General features: G+C 37.5%; 1 long non-coding RNA gene across 1 annotated transcript; it reads left to right on the top strand.

Moving 5' to 3' along the window:
• The first annotated feature begins 7,514 nt into the window (after positions 1 to 7,514).
• Positions 7,515 to 9,563, top strand: LOC133219787 (uncharacterized). The gene is made up of 3 exons (XR_009727528.1): positions 7,515 to 7,737; positions 7,831 to 9,212; positions 9,250 to 9,563. It is a non-coding gene; the product is annotated as an uncharacterized LOC133219787 (long non-coding RNA).
• Positions 9,564 to 9,888: the final 325 nt, after the last annotated feature.

Below are 9,888 nucleotides of genomic sequence, written 5' to 3'. Positions count from 1 at the left end.
TGATATAATTTCCCAAAAATGTTGTGCCATGTAAAGTAAAATACAAACTTAACTTCAGAAAAGTAATGTTTGAAGGAGAGTCAATGGTATGGTTAACTGGAATCTGGAAAGCATCCGTATTTAATGTGATGACATTTTGGTAACCTGGTTAGAAGGCTTGAAAGCTATCAAATATTCCCATAATAGTCCTGTATGCTTGAAGGCTTTTTTGCTCTTATTATACATTGTATAAAAGCTAAAATTACTTTCCTGCTGGCTTGCACATACTTTGAATAATTTTAGCATGTGATTGGGTTTCTCATAACCTACTTCCTCGAAGTGTCTTTTTTTCAGAGTTTGCCAAAGGGTTTACTAGAAATGCTATTTCTTACAAATATCACCTCACTTTGTTCTGACTAAGCCCTCCTGAAATGCTATCTGTTCCACAGAGCATTCCTTCTGTAGCCGTCACATGCCACTGTGTTTGCTCTGTACTTACTGAACTGCAGTGTACTCGAATTTGCTTCTCCACTGTTTTTTCAAGGGAGAGTTTCTATTCTGTCCTGTATTTTTTCACTCAGTTGTTTGTAACTATGGTACTGTATAAATGACAGAAAATCGCATAACAATCTTGATTAGAAGAGATCAGCCAAGGAAAAAAGTGAATAAAATACAGCACTTCTCTGAATGTTGCTATAAACTGAAATGATGGTATGAAATAAATCAGTAAATCATCTTAGTGTGCATTTCAAACACTTGCTTGCCACAGTGAGTAAGCGCACTTGCTAGAGTAGGTAAGACCTGGGATAACATGAGATTTTTCTAAGAACTGATACGTACAAGTACTTTGCACGTATAACCTGCTATACCCTCCTTCACCCTTACAACCTGTTTCCCCACATCTCTCCACCTTTAAATTGCCCCTTAGCACTGTGCTCATGGAAATGATAGAACAAAGATTACAGAGCTCTGACATTTCAGCCAAGGGAAAATTCTGACAATCTTTACCTGGAAAAATGCTTTCCAAAACCAAAAGATAAGTAATAGTCTTTGTTTTAATCTAGAATTGCACAAATTAATTGGCTATTCTGAGGCATAGTTATTTGGCATAACACGTTGCTTTGGGTGATGTTTCCAGGTAAAGTGTGGAGCAAATCAAGCCCTTTCTTGTTTCTGGGAGTTTCCTGTGCTGCCATGGAATTGTATTAAGCAGTCAGAATGCTGTGGTCAGCAGCATAATTGGGTCCGGTCCCAGAAATTATGGGAATTGAGCCAAAGGAGAGAGAAAGGGCTCTGTAACCAGTTGGAATTGGGTCTGACTTTGAAAAAAAAAAAAAAGTCATTAATGGTACTGTGTCTTTTAAACTGCTAAAGGTACTCTTACACAATAACCCAAGCTCTAAACCTCTGCATTGTGTGCCTGTTGGGAACCCTATGTCTATGTGGAAGACGTGTCCCTTCATTTCCATGTTGAAGAGACAGCTTGGATCCTTACTTTCTTCCCATACTTTTTTATTTTCTTCCTCAAGTATGAGAGACAGAAATGCTGCCAGAGAGCAGAATTTTTAAAGTTTCCTACCATCCAGTGAGGAAACTTGCCTCATGTAACAGGAGAACCATTGCAACTTCCTACTCCTACCATCACTGTTGTGGTAGTGTGTAACTCTACTGATAACCAGTTTCCAATCTGTTGTCTGAACATTCTGCAAATACCTGAATTGTTCTCTGCAGAGCCTAAAGGACAGAGATAGCTGCAGAGGCAGTCAAGATACCCAAAGGAAATCAGTCATGTCAGATAACTATTGTGAAAGGAGTAAGTGGGAGACAGGAAGAACAGCTAGGTGGGTGGGAAAAGAGCTAACCATTGGGAAAAGAATTCAGCTTTGGTGTCTCTTTTGGTAAGACGTGAAAAAAAAAATTTGTATATATCCATATGTCTTAAAGAAATTCTTATTGTATGAGAAAACAGGATGAGCAAGGTTTATAGTTTTTCATGTGAGTAATTTCTTGCTCAAGACAGTGAAAAATAGTGCTTAGAGCGAGGATGCTGTTACCCCATTCTACAGATGAGTTTAGGCAGCATTATGCAGGTTGGAGCACTATGTTTCTCCAGTCCTAACATATGGGACTGATGTCTACCACATTTTCATCTTTTTGACCCTGTGGATAGCAGCTGCAGTAACAGGGAATGACTTTCTTGAAACGTCTTTTTTTTTTGCCCCTAAGAAATGACTGAGTCAGATGGAGCCTACAATGTAAGAGAATGAAAAAAAGAGGCTTGAACAGTTAGCCTTTAATATCTGAAAGCTTGTCTGCTAGTTAGTTTGATAAAAATTTGTCGACTTTGTCTACATACTCTGTTCTACAGAGAAAGAGGAATCATAGTGTAAAATCTAATGTCAAGATAGAGTTTTCTTCACGTGAAAAACACTGACAAAATTGAACTGCAAGAAGCAGAGTGTAGCCCTACCCTGTCTGTGCAGCCTTACACCCAGCACTGAAGGCACTCAAGAAAGGGGCTCTGGATGTGATTTAACAAATTTGTGTTAGACTTGGTGTGTAATATATCTGGAAATAATAAGTTGGATATTCTCCCTGTGGGCATGGACCTGACACAGAAAGATAGCTATATCTTTGAAAAGCTAAGATTATTTCTCAGCTTTTATACAATCTGTGCTCATTAAAACTGACACTATTTTCTAGCTATTGAAGAATGGCAAAAATCAACAGAGGTGGGTAATTGCTGCAATAATACAATACTTTTAAAGCCAGTCCCATCTATATTTGGGAGAAAAAATTCTGGTAGAAGCAATGTAATCTGAGAATTATTTTGTGTATAACCTCAAGTTGAGTTCTCATTCCAAAATTCAGGGATGGATTTGTCTAGGTTTCTACGTATCTTTCGGGCCTCATCTCAGCAGTAACAACATTTAACAGTGCTTGGGAATTTTCATGATGCCTGACAGACATGAAAAGTATTCTTGTTTTCCTTTTGGTTTAAGCTAAAAAAAAAAAGATGTGAAGTGAATTGCCAAAGAGCATGCAAATATCTTTGCTGGAGCCAGGAATCAGGTGCAACTTTTCTGAGTACCAGCCTAATGCCTGAACCAGTTGAATCTATTTATGTACGCATAAGTAAGTAGATGTTGTGTAAAGATTTCATACTACGTGTTTGCTCAAAGCATGGGTGTTTTAATTGTTTGCTGAGACATTACTGAAGCATTCATTGGTCAAACACATGCCAAACTCACTTCCTTGAAGATAGTTCCAGTGCTGTAATATGCAAGAAGTGGCTCTAATATCTTACACCTTCTTGGCCCTGATTCAGGCTCAAGAGGATATTTCCAATGCTTGGTTTTTTTTTTAACAAAGAATGTTCTGAAACCTCAGGCTGTGTGAACTGAATAAGTGCTTAGAATACACACTTCTATAAGAAGCTTGCTTGCCTACTAAGCAATTCCCAGCAATGTCTTTGCCTGCTAACTATTGTTATTTGTTTGTACTGTGGCAATGCCTAGAGGCTCCAGCCATGGATCAGGGCCCCATTGTGCTAGATATTGTAGAGACACAACAAAAAGGTCTTTGTCCTACTCTTAAGGCAAATTTAAGGTGGGTCTGGGAAAAGAACTTTCCTGAATCCAAAGTCCCAGGACCAACCTCTAAGCAGTTTACTGCACTCCAGACTTTAGGTTTAACCTTGGTTTTCTCATCTGTATTGTTTATTCAACACAGATAACAAGCGAATTCTGAAAACACAATGGAAAAATGTAGACCATTTATGTAGTTACTGATATTTTTCTATGACCTTTTAAATAAATAGTCAGCCAGTGACTGACAGAGGTGTCTTGGGGACTCCGTTCCCATCTTCGGCTTGTTCCACCCCTTGGAGTGTTTTGTTGTAGTGACAGAAGTGTATCCTGAGACAGAAACAACACTTGCCAGAAAACAACCTCTCTCTCTGCATATTTCAGATGTGTGTCTTTCATTTGCCTCATGCATACACCACTGCTGGAGGTAGCTGCATGACAACAGGATTTGTGCTTCTCAATCCTTCACCAGCTTCTGGCACTTGAAGTCACATTCCTTTCTGTATCACATCATATTTAGTTGCTGTGGATACTGTTGTGATGCCACAAACAGATTAGGCCTTGCTGTAGCCCTTCCTTTCCTAGAACAAAAGGTTCTGAATGTCCTATCTACAGTACAGGCAAAGGAGCAGTGAGAACTTTTGAAGAGGGGTGATACTGAAGCTGCATGAAATACCCCATCCTAGACATGTGGCAGAGATGTGCTTATTTCCCCAGAGCGCCTTGGATGAATAAAATAAGGAATTAAAATTGTATTGAAACCACTAATGTGCAAGTACTTACAAAGTCATGGTAGGCCCTTCCATCTCTCTGTCTTACTGGGAAATACTCTAACATTGGCTCAGCACTCTGGCTTTTTTTCTTTCCTGGAAGTCCTCTTTGTCTCTACCCTCAGACTAAGAATGAGAATAAGTTTTTCCAGGTTTTGGAGATATTGCTTATCTGGTTTATAGGATAATTGAAGCCATAATCATAGAAAATGAGTTTGGAACGTCCCACAAGTGGCCTCTTAATCCACTGGGGAAACATTGTGTAATGCAAGGAAAAAGAAGATGGCCTGAGAATGTAGTTCAGGTTTTTCTCACCCTCAAAAACAGTGCTGGAGGAAATGATCCTATTTCAAAATCCACATTCAGCTAACAGAAATGAAAAAAATTCCAGCAAAATAATAATATTGAGGATCATGTTAAATCTTGGAAAAATTCAGCATTTGACACTTAGCACTTGACATTTATATGCTGATTAAACATCTTTATATCTTTTTTATTATTATTTTTTTGAATACTATTATGCCTAAAATAAAAGCAAAGCTAATAATTTTAGCCACTGGTGGTGGGCTTGTTTTATTATCCTTCTCTGCCATGGATTAAAAACTTGAGAGAACAAACATTTATCAGCTGGAATAAAGACTTTCTTGGTTTCCTTTTTGTCTTCTGAAACACATTCCAGTGTTTCAAAGAATCCACAATAAAGCTTTTATTTTCTATTTATATGCTCATGCATTATTTTCATTCATGTATCTATAACCAGATAAACATTCTGCAAATTCACATGGAAGTATAATCACTTTGTTCTCCTTTTGGGATAGTGACTCATAATTAAATACATGCAGCTGAAAGACAAAAATGTGGCATTGAGAGTGCACTGCTGCAGTAAGGGGAAAAGATGGAAACAGAGATTCTAAGATCAGCAAAGCTGATGGAAATGGGGACTCCAGAAATCAGGTTAATGTTCTGGTGCGTTCACAGACATCCTGTACTAACCATTTAGGTTATGGCTAATGTTTTATCCTTTGGCTTCAAAATGGGGATAATTATTTTCCTGTGTTGGAGGCTTTTGTGGGGAATAATATCTGTTAGTGACTGTAAAATCAGACAATGTGATAACACATAAGTATCAAGAGAAAGAAACAGCTTAATTAGCACCACACTGGAGACTGATATTCTCATTAGAAAGAGTATTAGATGAGAGGTACTGAAAGCAGCCAAAATGAAACCCTTTGTTGTTTACATAATGAGCTAACTTGAGTTAGTATTTGTTGTGTATTATGCAGCAAAAGAATTTACTTTAAAAATGCCTTTTAGTTGAGTCTCCACTGTCCTGTCCAAAATGTCTGATTCAACAGACTTTCAGAGAATTTGAACCTGACCTGATTTCTGAACCTGGCCAGATGTAACGCTGCCAGGCAGTGTCTGGAGCTCTGGGTTAGGTAGCCACAGAAGCCTGTCCAGGGTAGGGCTGCCCACTCCAGGTCTGTAGCCCAGCTTGACTTGGCCACCCTGCTGTAAGGAGTGTCAGGCTTCTACTGTGGAGAAGGCTTAAAGCGCAGGAAGTTTTGGAAAAGGCTTTTTGGATGTACCTCCACTTAAACACAAGCTGTAGGCATGGACTCCCCTGTCCCATTGCAGAGTCCCTTCCCCTTTTCTTGTGGAGCCAGGTGTGTGGACACTAAGAAAGGTGTTAGATTTTTTATTGTGCAAGTCCCTCATTTTATGCAAAAACCTTAATTTTTGAGGACAAATTGTCCCTTAAATAAAAATTTTATATTTTTTACAAATTCTGTCAATGCTGCTGAAATGTCAGGGATAACGATTGTATCCAGTGCTTTTAAGGTGTCAGCAATGTGCATGGTCATACTGAAACATAACAGTCTACTTGAAACTGATCATGTAGAAGGTGACAGCAGTGTCTAAAATCTTTTAAGTGTTGAAAGTTTTTAGAAATGTCTTTTTTTAAAAATAGGATTTACCCATGTATTTTTAAGCCATTTAAAATCATTACAAATTTAGTCATAACAAAAAAAAGTTACTTAATATTTTGGTTTTAGTCACTTGTCTTTAGGAATAGGATAGGCAATTTCCCAGAGTTCTTTGAAATCTTTCTATTAAGCTCTGAGCTCTCATTTGTTCATGTGATAACTTTCCATGTCAAGCTTTAGTTTTATCAGAAAAGAAAATTTCTGTGACTTGACTCACCTCATCTCTGTTGCACACTGCACTGCAAAGGAAAAGCAGTTGTTTTTACAAGAGATATCTCAAGAGAGGTGATCTTCCTTTCCATGTAACTCTTGCAAATGCAGTGCTGCCAGTTTTATAAAAGGTGATATCTTGAAATAGATACATCCTTAAGGCATATTTATTGTGATAGGAATTTGAAGTCTTAACCAAACTAAAGGTGGATTCTTAAAATAACTTGTGTTTATGGCTACCGTACCATTTTTGATGTGAAAGATCTGCTGTGAGTATAGTAAATGGCCTATCAAGGACAAAACATATTTGGTCTGAAATTAAAATTTGCATAGTTTTTCAGATATTTCCCTTTGCTTAGCCTCAAAATTTGCCTGTACTGCAAAGAATTTTCATTAAAATTGACCATAATAGGTCTGAAAGTCCTTGATTTCAGATAGCCAGAATTGGGAATGCTGTCTGTAGTAGGATTCCCATGACTTCTTCATTCCCTCTCATGGAGCACCCCTGAAAGTGGTTTCTGGACTATTAGACTTCACAGTAATCCATCTATTTGGATAAGCCTATGCCAGCTGATAGCACTGCTCAGAATAGCAATTTCATTCAGCCTCTGCATGCTCAGAGACAACACAAAAAGTATGTTTTCTAGGCATATTTTTTTTGGATTCTTGAGCTTGTGAGAAACCTAAGTAGGTGTTAGTTTTGGTGTGGCTCAGGCAAATATTATATTTGAACTATATGAGATTTTCACTAATCCACAGTCTGGGTAGATATCTGAGTTTGCACACACCATTGCACATGTCTTTGTTATAGCGTGTTATCTTTACATAGAATGGTAATGCTAAAATAATGCTAAAATAAAGTTGCTATCTGGGTAGAGAGGATGGGTATCTTCAGCTAGCACATTCTCCAATGATAGTTCTCCAGCCATAGTTGCTGTATTTTCAGCAGGTAAATGGCTATCTTCCTGATTAGTTTCAGCTTCTGCTTTGTGCATCTTCAGTGAGTGAGGACAAAATCAATACCTTCTGCCCTTGGTTCACTTTGCAGGCTGTTTGCACAGGACAGCTGGTGCAGAAGGTACTGCAGGCAGCCACTGACTTCCCAGGCTGTGTGTATAGAATGGATCATGCACATCCCTTTTCTTGACATAAGGAAACCATGTCTGCATCAGAGAAGACAAACACTGTGATAAACAAATATAGGTAAAATATATATCTTCTTACTTCCTGAACTTCTACAGAATTAAGAATACAACTCTGAGAAATTTACACTGGTAAAATGTTCTCTGTTGTCAGTGGAGTCTTGCTGGCTTCGTTCAAGGAGGAGTTTCATATTCTGGCCCTGGTTTGCACAGTTAAAAAAGTCTGGACATTTCCTAGAAGTCTGAAGATTTTTGGCTACTAGAAACACTAGAGATTTCCCCATCCTAAGAAAAACCACAGGCTTCTCCAATTACAAATATCATTGAAATTCACAATTAGGAGTTACAATAAAATAACTTTTCCTGAAAATCACTATTCCCAAAGAGCAGTTTAAAAGCGCAGTAATTTTTTTTAGGGGGGGGGGGGGGAGGATGGAACTAAATTGTGACTAGTACCATTTCTGTGGATTATATATTGCCATAAATGAAAGAAACATTATACCCAACTCGGACACACTCTTGAAATGCAAAGTGAAGTATTTGGAATAAGAAAGACATTCCTCAAATGGCTTTTTCATCTTCTCCATCATTCAGTCCTGAAGTGTTCAAGACACATCGTCATCTGTCAGACTAAACAGAGAAAGGAAATCATTATTCAATTTGTGAAATATTTCAGTGCCCACACATTTTCAGTTCTCATGACTTTTTTTTTGGTCAGCCATTTGTGTCAATGATGTTATCTATTCAGAGCAGTATGAGGCAACAGTATAGAATGTTAAATTCTATAATGTCTTTCCTTCCACGTATTACCCCAAAAAACAATTGACAAAGTTAAATAACATAGCTACAGAATTAAAATGTTCCAGAGGGAACGAGAGGCAAAGAAAAAGACAGTGTTTTCAGCTGGAAGTGAAAAAGTGATGGTGGCTTCTGAGGACTGTTCAAGGATTCAAAAATAGATGTTCTTGAAATCTCAGTTTCTGTACTTCCGGGACTTTGTTAAGGGCAGGATGCTCAAGCACAATTTGGAAGAGGGTATTTCCAAGGCAGGAAAATGGGACAGAATGGCATTTCAGTTCTATTTAATCAGTTAGGATCCAATCTGCTTTCATATTTATTTCTGATTGAATCCAAACCTTAAAGGGATAAATTTTTTCAGACTAGTGTACCTTGATGTAACTCATTAATTTTACAGTATGAATTTGGTTTATATGAATTACAGGTGTGATCAAGAAAATGAAAATATTAGTAATTTGTGAGGTTTTTGTAGTTGTGAGATGAAACTTTACTAACACAGCCTACAAGATTTTTGTTACTCTTGGGTAAGATACTACTCTCTACTTAGAGCAGAGCTTCCAGCACAAATCTGCACTTCAGTTCCATTCTGAAGCTCAATGTTAATCCAGATATAAATTCCACCTCTTTAGAGCATTTGTCTCTCTTTTGTCCTGCCGCTGCTTAATGGATACAGCACACAGTATCATCTCATTAACCTGTTACTGATGAATCACTGACTTGATAAAATGGTATATAAAAGTAAATACAAAACCAGAACACAGCATGATTATCTCAGAGTGAAATATTTGACAGCTGGCTAATGAGAATAGTCATGAAGGTAATTTTCAAGTCTGCACTGTGCTACCATAAACATCACTAGTAAGTGCCACAGATTTGTGCTTTCCACAGAAAGTTAAAAATAATCAAAGCAGCGGACTCCTTACAAATATAAAATTAGTCATATTATGTGATTTATGGAAGTAAATTTGTCATCCTCATGAGAGCTATCAGCTACACCTTTTCTCTTTGACATTTCATCGTCATTAAAAAGGTACCTATTTTTATGCAAAATATGTATGCTTGACTTTGACAGTAACATGAAATTATACTGGGAAAGACTCCTAAGCCTTCAGGCATAAGGAAAGGAAAAAGTTATCTGGACATTATGGAGCAGTGCTGATGAGATGAATGGGGTGTAAACTCTCTCCTCCTTATGTATTGGAATGTATTTTCAGTTTTATACTACTACCATCATTCTGTGAGTGAAAAAAACAGGTTGTATGTAAAGTAGATGAGTTCCATTTGCAAAAGGCAGGCTACTGTTTAACAGTATTTTTAAAAATGAAGAAGCAGTCTAGATTAATACATTTATTACATTTAGACACTAAATAAATCTTATAAAATGCTTGTAGTAGACATTATGCTCCTTAACAAT

The sequence above is a fragment of the Neopsephotus bourkii genome, unplaced genomic scaffold (assembly GCF_033783945.1).
Source record: "Neopsephotus bourkii isolate Nb327-2 ecotype Australia unplaced genomic scaffold, CSIRO-AGI_Nbou_v1 NB_1376, whole genome shotgun sequence".
In the NCBI taxonomy this organism is placed as follows: Eukaryota; Metazoa; Chordata; class Aves; order Psittaciformes; family Psittacidae; genus Neopsephotus; species Neopsephotus bourkii.
This window is presented reverse-complemented; position numbering and strand designations above follow the sequence as displayed.